The sequence below is a fragment of the Chelonoidis abingdonii genome, chromosome 13, assembly GCF_003597395.2.
Source record: "Chelonoidis abingdonii isolate Lonesome George chromosome 13, CheloAbing_2.0, whole genome shotgun sequence".
Lineage (NCBI taxonomy): Eukaryota > Metazoa > Chordata > Testudines > Testudinidae > Chelonoidis > Chelonoidis abingdonii.
Window position 1 is genome coordinate 15,148,120 of NC_133781.1, and position 19,988 is coordinate 15,168,107.

The 19,988-nt window shown below is 41.2% G+C and overlaps 1 protein-coding gene across 8 annotated transcripts in view; it reads left to right on the forward strand.

Moving 5' to 3' along the window:
- Window positions 1–19,988, forward strand: part of TNRC6C (trinucleotide repeat containing adaptor 6C) — a 590,484-nt gene that overhangs the window by 351,441 nt on the left and 219,055 nt on the right. Inside the window, exon 1 of one of the 8 annotated variants that reach the window (XM_075071768.1) lies at window positions 15,479–16,768. The exons of 6 other annotated variants lie outside the window; for them this stretch is intronic. The gene's annotated coding sequence lies outside the window, so the exon portion shown is untranslated. Of the gene's footprint in view, window positions 1–15,478; window positions 16,769–19,988 lie in introns of those variants that run through there. One more of the 8 variants, XM_075071772.1, reaches the window with a different exon arrangement.

Here is a 19,988-nt window from a genome sequence, read left to right on the forward strand (position 1 = left end):
ACTCTGGGGGTTATTGATAAAGCACAGAGCGCTTCACCGTTGGGTCACCAGTCTGAAAACAGCTCAGGTTTGTAGTGACCCAGTATTATCATCTGTTTGGCGGTCATGTGCTTGTGATCTCAGTCCAGTCCTACTTGAAAGGTGCACCTACATCACCCAAACCCACCAAGCAGCTGTCACCTTGTGAGCAAAGGCCAAGAACTAAATAGGCACCAAGACCGAATTACTCTCTGTACAAGTGCTTCTTCCAGTCTTGGCTGAGTCCCACTGGCAGAGGGGGCATGATAAACTTGCTCTGTTGCTGCCTGTGCTGATCCTTTTCTAGTAATAAAGTAATTCAGTCTCTGGGGATGATGTGAGTTTGACTTCTTTGACCTCGCAGATCATTGACAAAAATGAACCAAATAAACTCTATTCATTTTACTCCTGAGGGAGTTCTGCACCAAAAAATTAAATATTCTGCACCAAAAACTTAAAAATTCTGCACACAATATTTTACATTTTTGTAAAAATGTGCATATTTTATTTGTCAAAATAACACAATATTATCACCATTTGAAATTGTTTGCTGACAATTATTTTGAAATAAATTACCAAAATAATTGAAAATGGTGTGATCATGTTGTTGTGTTTCTGTGTTATTTTGACACTGTACAGGGAGGTGCGACCCTTGTCTGCCCAACCCCTGTGAATTTGGACTCCCCTGCACCAACACCCCCAGCTGAGGCTCACCCCGTGCACCTGGAAACTCTCCCCCCCGCCACACACACACAGCCCAGAGCTTCCTGTAGCCAGCGAAGTTTCTGGGGCTGTTCCGTTCAGGAAAGGGGAAGGGGGAACTCTGTCTCCATCCTTCCCTCTCCCGCCTAGCTGGGACTAATGTCCCTGGGTGGCCTGGGCCTCCCCACACCTTCCTCTCCCCAGTGATTTACCTCTCCCCGCCGCTGCCTGAACAGACACATATGAGCAGCCAAGCCGTGGGGGAGGGGTGAGTGGGTACTGGTGCAGCTTCTCTTTGCTTCCCCACAGAAACCATTTTCTGCAAGGAAGCTAAGAGAATCTGCAGGAGGGGAGGGGGCATTTTTCTGCTGAGCTGCAGTGGCGCAGAATTTCCCCAGGAGTATTCATTTATAACTGTTTGATTGCCTACCATTACAGCACATCTAACAGTATCTTGAGTGTCATCTCAATCATGGTATGGGCGCTCTAAATACATCTGTCTGCATAGTCAGAAAGGGTCCCTAGTTTTGGTGTCCAACTTGTGGCACCCAAGGCCTGATTTTGGAGTGGCCGAGCAACCATCATGTGAATGCAGATGGTCGGCTCTTTTGAAAATCAGGTCTTAGGGATCTGGCTGACATCTAAAATTAGTGGACAGTTCTAAAAATGTAGGCCATAGAATCAGCCTTGCTTTTTGGCTGGCGCATCATTATTGCTCAGGGTATGTGCTGATCTACAGATGGTATGTGCTGATATACAGAACAAACAAAAAATCACACTAGTAAATCCTGGCATAGTCATTGCCTTCTAGTTCCAATAAAATAAATCCTTCGCTGTATTTCTTAAGCAGCATAAACAATGGACCTCTGTCTTGTTCAGCAGAAGCCGCAGCTCTGAGAACCCAAAAAACAAAACAAAGAGAAATGACCTAATGTTTCAGTAGAACTGTCCTCAGATATTCACTTCCAGATTGCAGAAATCTAACCCCTCCATTCTGTCTATAATTCCATACACAGATCTGTTGTTTAAAAGCAAGTCAAGTTGGTAAAATGTGATGTTCATCCAATACAAACTCTAAAAAGCAAGAAAATGCCATGTTACGGAACAAATCTTACCCGTCTCCTAATGCCCACACAGCACATTTCCACAGATAGCCACAAACTCCACAGCATCACAAAGAACTTCTTGCTTCCCACAGATAAGGGAGTACATTACACACAACACTTTAGTCTCCCTCACAGTACAAGGCAAAATCTGAATTATGATCTCATGCTTCCCCACAAACACATTACACACTTAACTTGTGCATATCAATCCCAAATACTGAATAATGTTGCAAGGACTCCTATCTTAGGAGGCAGTCAAGCATCAGCCTCCCCATTTTATAAATAAGCTGAGAGGCTGCACAATGTCATTTCTAGCAGAGCGCGGAGTAGGACACAAGTGTCCAATGTAGCACACCCCGACTCATCCTCTGAGCCACACTACCTCTCAAAAAGAACCCTATATGCTTGGCTATGCTGTCTGTAGACACTAAAGAATCCCCTCCCCTCCCTTCCCCAGAACTAGGAATAGAGCACAGAATTCCTGATTTCAGTCTCCTTGCTCTAACCAACCACTAGTCTATACCACTTCCAAGAGCCAGGGATAGAACCTGAGTGGTCTCATTCTTAGCCTTCTGCTGGCGTGTAGCAAATAACTATGTAATGCACCGACAAAATGTGTCATGTCCCCTTGTGTAGAAGGTGACGGTTACTCCTGAAGTTCATGTAATAATAGTCTGAGTTGGGTGTCAGATGGTCCAGGATTCAACCCTGCTGAAGACCCATGTTGAGGTTCTTTGTGGGACCAGATGACAGAATTTCTGTTGTAATAGTTTTGTTTAAAAAAAAATCTGTTTCATATTATTTGCATAATGAGAAATATCCTTAAAACAGGTTTTACACTTAAAAACATAATAATAAAAATTCATAAATTTTGTTGTGCATTATGGCACAATGCACAACGAAACACTGGTTCCACGTTCCAGCTGCTTGTGTCACACACTGGAAGGCTGAGAAGTATGATGGTTTAGTGAAATAGCATACATCTTCCCAGAGGGCAGCCTGTGAGATCAGTCCCAGTGGTTGTCTTTATTATGATCACCCATCCAGTGAAGTAGCAGCTATCTTTACTGCAGCATAAATATCTTTGCTTCATTTAGGTAGCTTCAGTCCCATTAAAGATTATAGGAAATAGTGGCCATTTTTGTTCAGCAAAAATTGCGAATAGAATGGAGGTAAGATTTTTTTTTAAGTGTTAATTCTCCTTAATTACCACCTAATGCCCTCTCAAATGTACATTTGAAGGTAGCTGGCTACGATTTTTAATTATATACAAAATGTGAAGGATAACAAACCAGCTAAAGGGTTCTGAAAAACAGTGAGACACTAACAATTCTTAAAGGTCTTATTTTACAATTGGGTTTAACTCATAAACTAAGTAATAGATTTAGATAAAGATGCCTGGGAAAGTTGATCTTTAATCAAACATAATATGTTGTAAACCTGTGAGAGTATGCACGGTATCCTTTGTACAAACCAGAGGCTGAAATCCTGCAAGTGCAAAATAGAACTCAAACTTAATAGAGGCCCCATCGCACTCTTCTAATATCCAAGTATGTACCCTTTCACCCCTTTCTTAGTTAACACTGGTGCTGACTCCAGAATGACTGGTATATGTAGCTATGTTTGGCATATATAAGTGAACCAAACATTTAACATAAAAGAGAACCGAGAGGCACTAGTGAAACAAAATGATACCCTTAGACGAGCTGATTTATACTGTAACAAGCCATAAAATGCTCAATGAAAAAAAAACTACTGATGCTAAACCTTCTGTTTGATCTTCTATTTAGCTGTGACACTCTGAATACCTTTCCCAGACCTGAGGAAGAGCTCTGTGTAGCTCAAAAGCTTGTCTTTCTCCCCAACAGAAATTGGTCCAATAAATATATTCCCTCACCCTCCTTGTCTCAAACAAACAACAAACACCACTTCAAAGCAATTCATCTGTCTTGGCACCCAAGCATCAGACAGTGAGCCTGAAGCCTGTATCTCCTCTCATTTACACCACTTTAAAATTTGGTGTGACTGCTTCAGTGGAAGAGAATCAGACCCAAAATGTTTGTTCTGATCAGAAATGAGTATGGTAAGAAGGAATACATTGGAAATATATTAAAAAAATGTATCTACACCTGGGGGAAGATGTGGAATACATGCTACTTTCTATTCATTCAGATTCTTACAAGGGTTGTTTAAGGTTACTGTTTAGCAGCTGTATTAGTAAGGACCCACAGAGTGTTGGAATGTGCAGTGAACTTTTCAGAGCTCCTTGCAGTTTCAGATGAAGCCTATGGGCGCACACACTTATTGCTTGCAGATGGCCCCTTTATGGTTAGGCACACACTGAAAACTTCATATTTTTCCTAGTAGTGATTTTTTTCCAACAGTAAATTAATCAGAGCTGCATTTTCTTGTGCTGTCTTCTGCAGTGTCTTATAGTCAGATTCTGGCTGCTCTTCTGTGAGTAAACAAGTTGGGCAAAATGCAAGCAGAGACCCCTTTCCCTCGCCTTGCCCTCCTACTCAAAGGGCAGCCAAAGTGTCAGCAATTGCACAACCTGAGTTCAAGGGTTGTGAGTAGGCTAGCACAACCTGATGTTTTCAATATTTTGAAATGGGAGTGGCTTCACCCTGAAATGGGTGTGGCTTTTCTGTGTGGAGATGTGGCCACCTCCCTGCTTCCTTCTGTGTTCATGATCACTTGGAGGTCAGTTTTAGAAGATGAGCACAATGAACTCTTCCAGTCCCAGGCTCAATTCCACGCAATTCCCCAACAGAGCTTCTGCTTCCAAAAACCCAATCTAACCCTTATTTGTTTTTTTCCAACATACCATATAATGTTGTAGTCATACAGAGATTTCCTTGTTGGTTTACATTTTGGTGATGGGGGGTGGGGGTGTATAAGGGGAACTCTGAGAACAAAACACCCTGAAATATGGTCAGATGGGCGCTCTTCCTTCCCTTTCCTTTGTTGCTCGCTGTTAGGGCTTTCACCCTGGGCCAGGATATCCAGTGGTGTGAATCAGTGTAGCTCCGTGGACTTTGATGGAATGATGCTGATTACATCAGCTGAGAATCTGGTCCTCTGTGTTCACAGAGAAGGCAAGTCACTATTACACTGTGTTACACTTAACTTGTATTAATTTTTGTAGGAATGATTTATTTTGTCCTTTTCATGCAAATTACTTGAATAGACTCTGTTTGCCTGTGATACACACAGTAGTGCATAGTCTTACAAGCTGTTGCACTTAATATATATTATGACATCATGTTGTATTATCTGAGAATTATATTTGACCATATAATTAAAGACTACATCACAAAGCATATTCACAAGGGGGCAGACTTAAGGTTGCATTTCTTAACTGTTGTGTGATACACCATACAACCTTAATATTCTGTTAGCAGCATTTTTAGAGGCAGATACACGCACACACATTAAAAAAACAGAGGCAGTAATACCATTCACAAAATGGAAAATACTCCAAATCTTGATCCAGTAAAAAGTCTATTAGTTCAGAATGAGATTATAGGGAAGAACCATATTAAAAACAATTCTGTCTAATTAATTATACATATTTAAACATATAAAACTCCTGTAGTTCTCAATATGAGTAATATATTATTATGCACAGTCAAATCCTCACAGTAAACACAAATATTTTATTTGTAATTTATTTACCCCAGTAGAGTTCAGCAATCTGTCAGTGCTTTGGCTCAGTTTTGCATCCAGATTGACTTAAGTGCAAAGGGGTCACATGGTGTCTCTGGAGTCAGGCTATGAGTCATCTGATCAGTCAGTACACAAGTTAGGAGCTTCCTGTTTCTCCACTCTCATTCCCACCTGATAGTTCAAGGCATGAACATGCTTCTGATTTCTCATGCGCGCAGGCAGGGTTTCTTTTCGTTGTGTATCCAAAATCCTTGTCTTCAACAGCGAAAGTGCTCTGCATTGCCCTCCCTTTTGGGCATTTTTGTGTAAGCAGAGTCAGGATGAACTCTACCCTGACATCTGGCGGTGAATTGTGGCGAGTTGTAGAAAAGAACTTCAGGGGCTGATCTTGTTTGCATTGGTGAGCCCACAGCAGCCTAAATGGTCATTTTGGCTGCTGTGGGATCCCCAGTTTCTCTGTTATTGGGCAGGAAGAATAAAGTGTTGTTACGCTGATTTTGGCTATCAAGGACAGTGAAACTGTTTTATGACAGAGGGACTCGCCATCAACTAAGTAGCACTCACTAGACAAGGGACATGGGTTCCAAAACCCAGTGAATTGAGGGAGGGGGCGGTTGCTGCTGCTGCTGCTGCTGCTGCTGCTGCTGCTGGAGCTGGAGGAGGAGGAGGAGGAGGACAGATATTTGTACTGGATGGTATGGGCCCTGTTTGAGGGCCTGAAAAACCAATTGCCCTGCCCCCTCTGTCTGTTGTGGACTATCAGAGCTAATTTTAATTCCATTAGGAGTCTAGTTACAGGCTGCTGAGCTGAATTCGCTTTTGCCTAATGGTGCACCAGCACTGAGATTCCCCTACTACAAGCTGAAATTGCTAAAGAGCTAAAATTACTGAGAGCTGAAATCACTGAGTGCTGGGGGGGAGGGGCTGAAGGGCTGAAGATATGTTGCTGAACAGCTGGCAGAGCAGAGCAGTTTGTGGGATGACTGGAGTGGCTTGTGGGACAACTGGCAGAGCAGAGCAGTTTGCGGGATGACTGGAGTGGCTCGTGGGACAACTGGCAGAGCAGAGCAGAGCAGTTTGCGGGATGACTGGAGTGGCTCGTGGGACAGCTGGTGGAGTGGAGTGGCTGGTGGAGCAGTTTGCGGAATGGCTGGAGTGGCTCATGGGATGGCTGGTGGAGTGGAGCAGCTGTTTGAGTGGCTCATGGTGAAGCTGCAGCAGAACCCCATGGAGAGGGAGGCAGTCGGCCTTGGACCACGTAAGGTGCCCCTTAACACTGCTGCCCCGCCCCCTGGGCTGGGAGGTAAAACTCTGCAGATAAACTTTTGAACTCCGGGGCTGCACTGACCAGGGACAAGGACTTTGGGGTGATTTTTGGGTTGCTGGACTCAAGAGACTTTTGGTGTGTTGGACTTTTGGGACTTTGGGTGATTTTTTGGGTTGCTGGACTTAAGACCCTGAGGGGAAAAGGATACTGCCAAACTTAATTGTGTGTGGGGGGGGTCTTTTGCTCATGGTTTGTGTTATGAATCCTATTTGTGGTGTTTCCCCAACATATTGCTGCATTGTTTCCCTTCTTTATTAAAAGGATTTTGCTACACTCAGACTCTGTGCTTGCGAGAGGGGAAGTATTGCCTCCTAGAGGTGCCCCAGGGGGGTGGTATGTAATTGTCCCAGGTCACTGGGTGGGGGCTCGAGCCAGTTTTGCATTGTGTTATTGAAATGGAACCCCTAGATACTGAACCTGGCCCTTGTTGCTGCCAACTCAGATGGGCGGAAGGGTTACATTTGCTTTAGCTCTGTTCCAGAACTGCCAGGATGAGAATGTGTTTAAATATACTCAAGGTGTGTGTGCGCCAGCTTCTCCAGTGGCACTGAGCTCCTAAATGGGGCTTCTGCACTTGTCGTACTGTCTTCACTCATCATACTAGTTTGCCTGAATAGATCCGTGTACATGTACTTCAAAGCTGTGTGTCTGCTTTGCAGGGGCTGTGCCTGGGGAGGCAAAAATCAATGGAGAATCCCTTTGGAGAGCTTCATGCCCTCACGTGCATTGCAGAGGAGATCTCTGCAGAAGGGAGGGGCACATGGCAGAGGAATGGCCATTGAGTCAGTTTACAATGAGGATCCGCATGGGCACAAAGCCATGCAGAAGGGAAACAGCAAGCCTCATCCAGCTACTGCTGGAGATGCAGAGGAGTAGCAGATGAATGCATGTTTAACCCTTGCTTCCAATTTGAAAGGAGAACTCTGTTTTCCTACCTCCCTTGTAGGTCTCATAAGCAAAGCCTTTCTACATAAGAATTGCTTAAAGAGTAGGAGGAAATAAAGTCTCAGTATTGGGCCTATAGCTAGCCCAAATTTCCAAAGTGGGGACCTAAACTGGGCACCACTTAGCCACAAAAAATAAATAAACATAAAAACAAAAAAAAACAAGTAGTTGTTCATATAGGTGCCCATCTGTTCATGGGAATGCAGCATTTGTGCTACCAGTGTAGTCAATTGCTTTTGAAAACTGAGCTTAGTGCATCGGCTTCCAGTGTAGCAGCTAAAAGCGTATATAAGGGTCATAGCAAAGCCAGTAATTATGACCCTTATTTCTGTTGGTGCTGCACGCTGAGTGGAGAGCTGTTCTTCAAAAACTGTTCCACTGTACATAAGTAGGGCCACGCTGGCTGAGCACAGCATTGTTAAACACATTCAAAGGTGATGAGTAAAGTGGTGTAAATTACATCAGTGAGTGAATGTGGTTATAAGGGAGAGGGCCAAATTCATCCCCAGTGACAGTGATAGGATTACACCAGGGCTGAATTCGGCCCATAAAATGTTCCTTATGCCCACTTACTGACATATTTTACATCATCTCTGATGTACTCTGTTCTGAGTAGAATAGTGCCATCCATTGTCCCCAGCTAATCCCATAATACTTTGGATATCAGAGTGGCACATGGCAAAGGTGGTTGGCTAAAAATATTTTGGAAGGTCCTGAGGTAGGGAAAAGTGGTTATTCTACGAGGCCATGTCAGTTTGTTAGTAATACTGTATATGGAATCTTCCTCAGCATTTCGGAGGTTAACAGGTCATCTTGCTCTGTGTTCTGAATACTCTACACCATTTCTTCTTAATCCATGGAGCTATGCAGCTCCTAGTGATAAATTTATCACTTAGTATATGGCTTTTCTTCTAAAATCCTCTTCAGGGAACAATTCTCCTATGCCTTAGATAGTGACTAATTGATAACTTTCTTTAAGGGGACTGGATGATAACTTTCTTTAAAGCCTTATATTATGATCAGTGGTCTTTCAAAGGAGTGTGCTACTCTCTTAATTCTCACCTTCATTATTTTAATATCTCTTTAAAATGGATTTCTAATGGATCTATATTGCCATAAAACTTCAAGGATGGTGGGTGGGTATCAATAAATTCTTCAAAATCAGAGTGACTCCTCCAGCCAATTAAGGAGTGGACTGACAGGCTTTGAAAGGAGTCCAGTCCCTGGCTTGGAAGGATTGCAGTCTCATGTATGGTGTGGGAGTTTAAAGCAAGTGGAAGATCTTCTCTTCTATTTTATTCTATTCTGTTTTTTATATGGCCATCATCATCATAGTATCTGAGTGCCTTGCAGAAGTGCATTAAGCAACCAAGCTAATATATGTCACCTGTGGTACTTTATCTCTCACTTTCCCTCCCCATAGATAGATCTTGTGTAGGCTTTGTCAGGAATACAGAAGCCCCTTTGTGTTCATGGACAGAAAGATAATTCTTCATTTTTTCAGATCACTGTATAGAATCTTACCAAAATCACAAATATGTCATGAATGCTTTAGTCAAATGAAAGGTATGCTGTCAATCCTTGCAGAGTAATCGTAATAACGATGACAGTGCATTTTCATCCACAGGTCCTAAAGCATTTAATAAAATTTACAAATTCCAATAGGTATATAGGGGGGTCACCCAGCTTTGAAATGCAATCATCTCTGAGATGGAAGGCAGCAATGTTTATGCAGTACACAATTAAGGACAGAAAGAAAAGAATGCTATATTCAGTTGAAACCATGGGGAAATATTAGATAGGCAGGATCCAATTATCCAGTGGAATTTGGCCAGAACACTGGAACTAAATTTTTTATTAAAATAATTCCAATTTACAAACATTAAGTAAGCCTCATAACACCCCTCAGAGGTATGGAAGGTGAATATCAAGAGTCTGAAGGAAATGTTGCAAAAAGCCTTTCTACCCTAAGAGGAATGATGCAGCATTGACAGCACTTTCTTCCAACATTCTCCTCCCTCCACATGAATAAATAGAAAGAAAGAAAGAAAGAAAGAAAGAGAAGCAATTCAACCAACCATCCAAAAGCTCCAAACCCCTACCTGAAGGAGAGATTTTACCCCCAAAACTAAGAACCAAATGTCCACTAGGGACATTGCTAGAGCTAGTGATTTTACATGGAAGATGTTCCAATACTGCAGTGGTGGGTGGCAATATAAAACCCTAAGATAGATAGACAAAATATTATTATATCCAGTTTACAGGAGGATGTACTGAGGTACAGAGAAATTAAGAGATTTGCCCAAGGTCATTATCAGATCTGGAAACAGAAACCAAGAGTCACTATATTATTACCACTTTATTCTCACCATTAGACAACACTCCCTCCCTACAGTGAGCCAGATAAATTAAACCTGCCAATGTTCTTCTATCTTCAGCAGGCAAAACTTGAATTCACCTCTGTAGATTAGGATCTATATTTCCACTTTCTGCTGCAGACTTTTTATTACAGAATGTCAGAGACTTGAGTTCATTGGCAGGTTTAATACCCCCAGCACTTCACCACTTCGCTGCTATTTTGTACACTCCTTGTTGTATTTTGAGCAATGGCTAGGCTGTCACCCTCAGATTCTTTGTGCTCACTTAACTGTCTAACTGCATCACTGATCCACTGCTGGTGTTAAAGCACCCCAAGAGAACCACCTACAAGCAAAATGGACTTATCTGAAACCAAATACATTTTTTTAGCTTCTCCAGACTCCTCAGATCTGTATTTCTGTATGAAGTTAGCTATTGTCGTATCAGTTTACATTCTCCTTCTCAGATGCCTCTGTAACCCTTGTATTCCATAAAGAGGCTCTTAATCTCTTCTGCTCCCATTTTACTCCATCCCACCTGATGAGTGACAACCACATGGGTAAAAAGTTGAGCAGGAGAAACCCATTCTAGTATCTGCTGTTACCACCAGCAAAGATGGAAATGTGTGAACTACTGCAGAGGCAGCAGGGTGGAACACAGAACATTGTTTTTGCCTAGGTGCCAAAAATAAAATTAGCCTGATTTTTGGAGGTGCATGTGCAGCTCCCATTGAAGATGGGGTTAATATGGCCTTGAGAAGGATAAGGAGATGAGTTTCAAGGGCTTCTGGAACCTTGTTTGGTGGTCTTCTCATTGTGGAGTGAACAGATGTATCCCAGGGTGCAAGGAAAGAAGAAAGAAAGAAAATATCTACAAAGTGTAGCAGGAATGAAAGAGTAACAGGTCAAAGTGCAATTTTTGTTTCTTCTTCTGAAAAGTGAGATGAGAACCAGTTATTTAAATCTGATTTGCTATAAATATGAAGACATAAGAAATCATTTTAATTTATTTTCTGAAGTCAAAATGTGCTTTTAGGGTGGATGGGAAGAGGATGGGTCTGATCATCAGAGGTGTTGAGCTTGTGCAATGCATTTTGAAATCAGCATCCGTCCCAGAATCAGCCTTGATCAGAAGTCACTCCAACACCATCTAATTCATAAAAATCTGGCTCTGCCTATCTTGTCAGAATAACAATATATTACCAAAGAAGGTTTTTAAGGTGGTTTCCAGGAATTCTTAATCTTGCATACTGCCACAAGCCCCAGCCCTTTCAAAGTGTGGGAATTTAATTTATCCTAAAGAGTAGCTACTTCTGATTATACAAGTTGCTTGAACTGAAGATTGTATACTCTTTATTCTGCATGGGAGAACCCTTTGGTTACCTTTCTGACCTACTCTCACACTCTTTGGTTGGGTTGTTGGAAAAAAATTCCCGTCTAAAAGCGGTGGGGCCTATGATGGAAAATGAAAAATATCTTAGATTATCCATTATTAGGCCTCTCCCACCTGATTCCAAAGGGGCAAAATCCTGTGTCTAGAATTCCTGCTCCCAACATACTAAATTAATGTAGCTCTGTGGTCTTGGCTGCTACACTTAGGTCCATCTATCCAAAGTGCTTGGTGCCCTGTCAAAAAAGTTTGCCAGATCCTTTTCCCTTGGGCGCAGGGATACCCAGAAATTATCAGTTTACAAAGATTGCTGGCATCACACTTCTACATTCTCTTCTATAGGAATTCCTCTTTGTGTTCCAGCAATGAAATACCAGCATCATATGACCCCCTTCCATTCCCTTCACACTTGATCACATCTGTTCTTGCTCATGTGTGACAAAGAAAATACTTGAACTGTGCAGGAAAAGGATAGAGTTCAAAGGCAGCAGGGTCTACCTGAAACATAGGCTACATTTCAGCAGATGCCTTTGAATGGCCTTCATCAATTTCCGAGTTTGCCACAAAAGATGTTAAATATTGGCTCTCGATATGAAGGAAATTGTATGGTGGAAGGTGGCACAAGGAGAAAAAGGGCTGATTTCTATGAAGTTCAAAACGTAAGCTGTTCACTTGCCCACCAAAATGAGAATCTAGTTGAAGGGTGAAACACAGGTCAACATGCCATATAATATCTTTTCACCTAGGGCAAAGAAAATACTAGGTAGTTTTAGGTAATTAATCTTGGTGCATGTTAAACCCCCTTAATTGTGCTAAGCATAGAAATGAAATGCACAGAAATTAAATAGTATATCAGCTGTCTTTTAGACACAGGGAGCCTGGGAAGCATTCCCTATTGCAGGTTGCTGCAATTATGATTGGTGAACCAGAAAATACCTGTTAGTACAGTGAGACATAATGAAGAAACATTTGGTTGAGAAGTTGTGGAGTTGTCCTCCCTTTCTGGATGAAAATACTGGATGAGCATATTTGGCTGAGTCATACATCATCTGTGTGGACCATTGTTCATGTATAGAAATGTTTAAGGGCATGACTTACTGACCTATCATAGTCCAAGTAGTTGAGGGTTCTCAGGATAGGTAGAATAGGCACCCCCTATCCTGTTTTGAATCAGATGCATTATAACCGTTACCCACATCTGTAAATTGCTCTGAGTACTCCTTTCTCTGTCAGTTTCAGATAGCTTACAACAAGTCAAAGGTGTCTCAAACTTGCCAAACACCTCTGCTTGAATTCCAAGGGAGCACAGCCAAGAGAATTAGAAATGCAAAATCAGGAATAATTCCAGTGGTGGCTGAGCCAGGAGGAACCAAAGCAGGGAAAATCAAATTATGGATTGAACAATACTTGTATTCAATGATAAAAGAACACTAATTGAAATCATTTTAAAATGCATTTTTATCATTACAAATAGCACCTTAAAATATGGACATTGAATTTTTTTAATCTAATTTACTTTTCACAATTGGTTCTGTGTAGGGGTGTGTGTTTTTTAAATAATACTTTTTGCATTTATTTCAGCTTGGCCAAGAAAATACATTAGTTAGTTTCACTTTTGGTTTTAGTTAGTTTCAATTTCAGGATATCATGAACTTTGCCTCATGCTAAGTTTGTGTTGAAAACACACACATGGGAATGTTTACTTCTTAAAAAGACATTTTGAATTTAAAAAATCAGGCAAATACTTCTGATCTTAGATTTTACAATAGCTTATATGTTTACCAAATCTAAATTTAGGGCCAAATTTGACTTGACAAGTAACCTTTTAATATAGCTAAACAAACAGAATTTTCAGTAGAGGGCAGTTGTAGCTATAAAACATTTAATTTTTGACATAATATTCCCATTATAACCTTTTACTTAGGTTGTACTATATACATCAGTGATGAAGATACATGGGTGTCTCTGTTTTGTTTGCACTGTACTTGGTCGTTGTCTTATGTTGAACAAAAGTAACAACCTGGCAATTTGCTTCCTTGCTTTTGGGGAGGTCGTTGGGGGAAGCCGTTTGCAGGTGTTGACCTACATTTGTTTAACAGAAAAAGGTAAAGAAAGCTCATCTAAATTGTCTACACAGTTACACTAGTACAAACTACTTGCCTTTGAAATGTAAATAGCTTAGACCTTGATGTGTAAGAGCAGCAACACTGTAGTCAAAGGTCTATCAGCCTCACATTACATTAGAAAAAATATATGTGAATTTAAAGTTGTGGTGAAAGGTGCTAGATTGACATTCAAAATGTAGGGAAATTGTTCTTAATCATTTTGCTTTTTGGTGCTTATGAAGCAAAATAGTACATTTAAATCTGATTTTTTATAACATTTTGCATACATATAGATCTTAGTCTGACCTAGAGAACACACTTTGTTCTAACTATAATGATCTGATATTTTATGTTTTATTATTTTTTATCTTTGAAGTTCTGTTTCTATTGCATTCTGGAACAATATGGGCGCCCTCCAGTGGCCAAAGTAACACTTACGTTCTCATTAGTGTTAACCAAAGACATTTTAGCCTACTTGTTAAGGTATTGTCTTTGTATCAGAGGTGCTGAATTCAAACTCGATTAGGATTGTATTTTTATTAACAAAAATGTCATATGTTTCTGTTAATATACCACTAAATTTTCAATACTTTAGGTCTAATCCTGCAATCCATACTCAATCACTTAAGGCGATTCCATATTGATTTAAGGTAAATTGATACGAGGCACTCAAACCAATTTGCTAGCGTCCCCACGAGAGGGTTGTACTAAGTTAAATCAGTTCTAGGTACACATTTTGTGTGTAGTCAAGGATTAAGTTTTGCAGGATCAGAACCTAAATGTTTATTATCAAAGGTAGTTTGCTGAATACTTGCCTCACTGATTTGTGCCAGCTGCAGGAAGTCAGAAGCATAAGTGCTCAGATTTGTACCCACTATTCAGCTGCAGGTACAATTTATGTCCACAAAAGGGAGAACGTCTTTTTAAAAATTATCCCTATTTGTATTAAAATTATGTCCCTGGCAATCCTTGCAAATTGCGCCTGATCCTGCAGTATTTTCTCAGTCAAAACTGCCATTAAATCTATACAAGCTTTACCTGTGTAACGCACAATCAGGTCCATATACCATAAGGACTTAAGTGCTCTCTGACTTTTTCCTGTTACAGAAAATGCAAAATAAAAATTGGCCCTATATTTAAAATATGCATTGGCCGTGATACATTTTGAGTTGTCATATGTGAATTACGTTGGATGTTGGCATAGTTTTCTTTTGAGCATTGTGCACCGCTGCGTTCTGCGTTGGTATTTGGTATTGTATGTTGCATTTGTGCCAACTGTACTGGTGCATTTTGCAGTGAGGGTATTTAGCATTAGTCTTGGCAATTTTTGCATTGCTTCTTCACTTAAAGCTGGCGCTCATGCATTTTTAAAGTCACGTTTTGCATCGGCGCGCTTAGCCTTGGGAACAGTGCAGATGTTTTTGCAATGCGGGTTGCGTTGCTGCGTTGTGTTTAAATGGTGATGTTATTTGTCGGTGTTGCATTTTAAACTCGCACAGAAAGGGAGTGCCACGAACGAGTTGTGCATATACCAGCCGCACGGATGCATTTTGCACGTGCAATGCGAGACGGTGCGCAAGGTGCCCAGATGCGCGGGCAGCAGGTGGGAGCCGAGTGCCTTCCTGCGCAGTTAGGTGACACACAAGGCTGCTCTAGCCAAGATGGACGGAGCGAACAGAATCTTGCGGGGGGGGCGGCAGGACCAGGGCAGCTCGTGCGTCCTCGGGTCTCGGGAGCGCGCGGGAACCGGGGGGGTAAAACCTGCCGCTGAGCCGCGGCGCTCATTGGCTCTGCCACACAACTTATTTGCATGCCGCAGTTTTTTCCCCCCATCACGTGATCGGAGGGGGCGCTGAGGCTTCCTGTTTGGGAGGTGGGGGAAGCGAGTAGCGGGCCTCCGTCTGGTCTCGCGCTGCCTGGCGGGGTTCTTGTCAGTTAGCAACAAAATGGCCGCGGTGGCAGCAGCTCTGCTCCTGAGGACGGTGGTGGCGGTAGCAGCAGCTAGGAGGAGCGGGGGCCCGGCACCGCCTGCCTGCTAGAGAGAGAGAGCGCGAGACGCTGCAGCCCCAGCCTCCCCGCCACAGAGAGACTTTGCCTGAGACGCTGCTGCTGCAGCCCCCTGGGGAGACGTTGCTGCCTCAGCCTCCTGCCTCCCCCCGGGGCGCAAGACTCCTGGATCCTCCCCTCCTTCCCCCAGTGAAAGGCTCCGCTGCGGCAGCTTCCAGCCTGGTCCTGAGAGACGCTGCTGGATCCCTCTGGAGGAGACGGAGAGACCCCGCTGGATCTCCCCTCGTCCTCCTCCTGCCACAGAATCCTCCGCGAGAGACGCTCTGCTGGATTCCCCTCGCCCCATTGGGTCCCCCCAGTGAGAGATCCTTCTGCTTGGATCCCCCATAAGAGAGACTGCTGGATCCTCCCCCCGTCCTTCTCCCGGTGAGAGAGACTTCACTGAATCCTTCTCCTGCCTGGATCCCCATTGAGACTCTCTGTTGCATCCCCCTGTGGCTCCATATTTTGGAGGAGGAGCCCTCTTTGAACGCGTTTGGGGGATCCACTGTCTCCTTTTAATATGCACTTTTTGAAACCTCAGATGCTCCTCCATGTGGACTGAGACTCCATCAACACAAACAAGAAAAAAAACTCTCCCCGATCCACTCTAGATCCTGAATTCCTTGGGTTTTTGCTGCAACTCGAAAGCAAATGTGTATTTAAAACAAAATTCGTGTGCAAAAGTCTAGCTAGGGACGTTTTCCCCTCTTTCTTTCTCCACTGGAAATCAAAAGCTTGTTTTGGAATTGAACCTGTTTCTCCTGCACTTGAGCTGGATAACACTCAAGCTCTTTGCTCTTCTGCTTGGATACTGTTTTCCTGTTGACTTGTTTTTCTTCTCTTCTGTGGCAGGTTGTGGGGGGAGTTGCTTTTTGGTTTTGTTTTGGTTTAGTTCGCGGGGGAGGGAACTGAATCTTTTTTCTGGCCGTGTGAGATTTTTTTTTCCTGTTCAGATTCGTGAAATTACGGGTATTTTTTTTTTAAAAAAAGTATTAAAATAAGAAGCACGTCAGAGAGACCACACACTAGACGAAATACTTGTTTCATTATAGAAAGACTGAGTCGAAAGCTGCCAAAGAGCCCCTGAAGGAAAAGAAAAGGTAAGGGGCGATCGTTTTATATTAATATGGAAACGGTAGAAGTTGGAGGTGGAAAAGACCTGTTAAGTCATTTCATTAGTGCATGCGACCCTTTTCCCCCCCTGGAGTCCAGTGCTGGATTTTTCACTATATCTATATTTTATTTTCAAATAGTCTTTTCCTTTTATTATGGAGCCGGTGGAACGAATAATACTCTAATGTACTTCCACGCAAACTGTTTCAATAGTTATTTTAAGAGATTTTAAAATTAAAATACGTTTCCCTAGTTCCTATTTGTTAAAAAATAGACATTTTATAAAAACTTGGTATTGTTACGACGATTTTTTTTACATGTATCTGATTATTATCACGTGCATTGTGATTTTAGTTGGAATCCCATATGTAGCAGTTAAAAATGTTCCAGATTACAGGAAGAACCTTGTGAATTTGCTTTTAATAAATGATAATTGATGTGAGTTGATATGTAGCGTTTGAAAATTAGTTTAAAATAATTAGCCTTGTTATAAAGCAAGGTCACCAGGGCTGCTTTTGATCATAACCAAGTAGGTGAAACTTGAACATTATCCTTGATAGTCAGCTTCAGTTACATGGCAAGAGCTCTTTAGATCCCTAGATTTTTTTTTTTTATTCAATTAAGTTATGGTATCCACCATAACTTAGTCTCTGAATACTAGACATGAGAGAGATTATTTTTCATATTTTCATGAAGCCAGATTGTCCTTATTAGTTTCAGTGAGCACATCAGTAAGGAACAAAAACCGTGTTGCTAACTGCAAAGGGGGGTGGATGTTCAATTATTAACCTTAGAAATCAAGAGACAGTGGAAGTTTATTAAAGGTATTTGAATCGTCTTTGTTTTATTTTGCAAGTTTGTGTCAAAGGGTAATCGCCTTACTGTGTAATTGCACATTAGTAGAAGGTCCAATTATGAGACTCACTGAAATATGAGTGAATATATGAATTAGCTTATGCTTCATATAATATAATTTTTGTTTTCTTAAGTTATATATTTTTAATGATGGTTGCTGAAAATTTCAGTCTTTTATTTTCTTTAGAATGGCCATTATAATCTAGCTAGTCATACTTTAATTTGGTTCTAGCATTAGCTTTATTCTCTGCTTCAATTTAGGTATTTTTCTTGGAAAATATTTGACTGCCTATATTCAGTTTATATATTTTCCAACTTTGATTTGTATGTTTCTTGAGCACAACGTGGCAATTTTTTCATATAAACTATTTGAGGAAATATTGTGTCCTGTATCTTAAACTAATTTGATTTTATAGTCAATGGAATCCAGACTAATAATTTAATTTCATTATTGGACTAATTAAGCTAGTTAAAACCCAATAATTGCTGCTGTTAGTGGTCTGGTGTTATATATAGATATATATCTTAAATCAGATGAATATTGTTACACTAAGAATAATGAACAAGACAACATCTGTTGTTGGATACCATTATTCAAATGATTTTTAAAATCCTTCTAGCATTAAATGTTTCCTTGATTTGGATTCAGTGAGAGATGACCTTTGGATTTTGGTTGCTGTTATACATTATATTTGATTAAGACATCACTGGGGTGGTAAACATAGATTTAGAAAACCTTTGTTTGCTTCTCTCAGAAATATGTATTGGGGGTTAGGTCAGATAGTAATGGATGTGACCTAAGAAATTACCTGAGTGTTTTTTCCCATGCCTAATAGTTGAATTGCTTCACATCTTCTGAGACTTGTTAAATCCAGTAAGCTTCCATTTGAACATCTCTCCAGCTACTTTAATCCATGAATTGTGAACTATGATCTCAAAATGGTGTACTGACAAGTGTCTAAAACTTACTTATCTTTGAGTAATATTATTTTATGTCTACTACTGTCCCTTTTAAAATCTTTTCCAAATTGATTCTTCTCCTTAATAGTAACTTGTGTTTAAGCAGGCTGGTGCTAGATATTTTTACATACCTTTATTTTTTGGTGAAACAGTGGAAGACTGTTATTGGATATCAATATTTTTATACTTATATTTCTTAACTTCTAAATTCAGACAGTCTGGTTTCCAAAAAAGGCTGTGTGGTAAGTAAGTTCAGTACTGGATAAATTGAGGGAACCTGAATGGTTCAAGGGGCTGGTAATAGTTTTTCACCCCTATGTGACCACATTAAATTCAGTGAAGCATGTTAACTTCTGAAATCATCTGACCATTGTTAGGCAGACAAGGTGGATGAGGTAATAATATCTGTGAAATGAGAATGGTTTCAGATCAGTTCCTGGTGAACAGGTACTTACATCCCAAAAATCGCTAATGTATGGGCCAAGGAATGAATGGGCATGGAGACCTAAAGGCAGGCCCTCCAGAGCAAAGTTAAATCATGCATCAGAGGCTGTTTGGGGTGGGCCGAGAGTATGATGTACTTGTTCTTTGGACAAATAAGAAGACTGAGTCTGATGTAAGTAGTGTCATAGGTCAAATTTGTTAGTGCAAAATGACTCTGCTGTTCAGAACTTTTTAAGGTGTTTGATATCAGTTATGTTTCAGTTCTTTGCAGGATAGCAAGCTATAAGTAGAGCATGTATTGACGAATATTAATTGTTTGCTAATGTACAAGGGTACAGCTATTTTTTAAAAAAATCCAACTTTTATTGTTGAGTTAAATGAGTGATAGGTCCTTTGCTAAGTTTGTTTGGTGTTTGTCAGTTTTTGCTGTACAGATTCTTTTGTGATTAGGAGGTTATCTGGAAAAATAGCTTGGATGTTGTACCAAACACCTACTAGGCAGAAGACTAAACCTACTAGGGAGAGGAAGAGGTGAAGGACAGCAGGGAGGAGAGCTAGTCTAGTTCACAAGCAATGTCCTGGTGAGAAGCCTAGTCTCAACAAAGTTTCCCAGCTGGGAAGGGAAAGTGATGGAATTTCTAACAGAGTGCTGTCATTGAACCTTGATTAGGGTCTCTCTTTAAGAAGAATTTGCTAATTTAAAGCTCCATTCTTTTCAAGTTTTCTGGAATGTCTTTGCCCCGTTTCCAAAACTGTCTCCTGTGCTCTGTGAATGGGAATGTGTACATCACCCTCTTTCACTAAGTCTCTTGTCAGTTGCTAGGAAGAGGGAAAGAAGAGGTAGAGATCTCTCTAACCTGCTTAGAGGGTCTTTCCTTACCCGCTAACAGCTCAAGTACACTTTTGGTGAAGTTTGTGATCCTTATGTTGAAATTTTAAGGACAATAG